The sequence below is a fragment of the Camelus dromedarius genome, chromosome 11, assembly GCF_036321535.1.
Source record: "Camelus dromedarius isolate mCamDro1 chromosome 11, mCamDro1.pat, whole genome shotgun sequence".
NCBI lineage: Eukaryota > Metazoa > Chordata > Mammalia > Artiodactyla > Camelidae > Camelus > Camelus dromedarius.
Window position 1 is genome coordinate 33,556,731 of NC_087446.1, and position 1,194 is coordinate 33,557,924.

Consider the following 1,194-nt stretch of genomic DNA (forward strand, 5'->3'; position numbering starts at 1 on the left):
ACGTTGTACTCTTTTAACTAACCATTACTATTTTTCACTTAATTCAAAGAACTAACATCAGGGACAAATACAAAATGCTGGTATCTTGTGTAAGTCTGTCTTCTCAAAATGGTTAAGTTTTAAGCTTAGTGCTCACCTTGAGATAAAAGCCAACGCTGCAAGTAGACGCTTTATACTGTTGGCAGGAGACCTAGGAAGGGGAAAAGAAAACGTTCAGACAGCACCCAGACCTCGCTTCCACCCACTGGCTGGCACAGGCTGGCACAGGCCTGCGCCTGCGCAGTAGCACCCCGCCAAAATCCACCGGAGGTCGTGAACTCGGTGAGGCGGAACCCGTAGGGGGAGGGGTGAGAGAGGGCGGAGTTTCTGCCCCTAGGGGCGGGTAAGAACGGAAATCGTCTGCTGAAGAGGAGGGACCGTTTTTTTTCGGCTTTGGAGACTACTAAACGGGAAACTCCGTTCTCTCGCCTCTGCTAGTCTTATCCCAGCCTAGGTAGAGGGCTAGCTGTCAGGAAAATCTTGGCACTAAAGGCATCAGTCTCCGGTCCCGACCTATACTGGGTGAAGAGGCGAGCAGCGAATGGAAGAAATGGCGGAGCGCGCCCGGAAGAGAAGCCATGTTGCCGGAGTCCTAAGAAACTGCGCGAGCCATAGCCCAGCAGGACCTCGTGGCGCAACGGTAGCGCGTCTGACTCCAGATCAGAAGGCTGCGTGTTCGAATCACGTCGGGGTCATGGCCTTTTCTCTTTAGGCCTAGTGGCTTTTATAAACCTAGGTGTACTCCTGCCATTTTTTAAAGTGCCTTTAATTGTAGTATTATATCCTCCTCCTTCAAATGTTATCCTAGTAATCCTTAGTCTTCAAAAAGACAAGAATCATTATATATAGTAGAGCTTTAAGGCCGACTTTTTTTTTTTTTTTTTTCACTATTTGGCACCGTAAAAGTGAGTTTCTCTATTATTTAACGTGCATTATGCATAGAGATACGGACTATTAGTGTTCTACATTAGGGGGCATGTCAGTCCACGGTGCTCCTTGACAGGAACTGTACAATACATATACCGTACAAACTGCTTTTCCAAAAACGGTTTTATATCCATTTGCCTTTTGAAAACAAGTATAACAGTATAATTTCTTAATGTGAATAATAGTTTACATGCTTCAACCCATCTGCCAGGCACTATAAACGACCCT

At 46.1% G+C, this 1,194-nt stretch overlaps 1 non-coding gene across 1 annotated transcript; it reads left to right on the plus strand.

Annotated features, from left to right (window-relative positions):
• Window positions 1-662: 662 nt before the first annotated feature.
• Window positions 663-734, plus strand: TRNAW-CCA (transfer RNA tryptophan (anticodon CCA)). The gene has a single exon. It is a non-coding gene; the product is annotated as a tRNA-Trp (tRNA).
• Window positions 735-1,194: the final 460 nt, after the last annotated feature.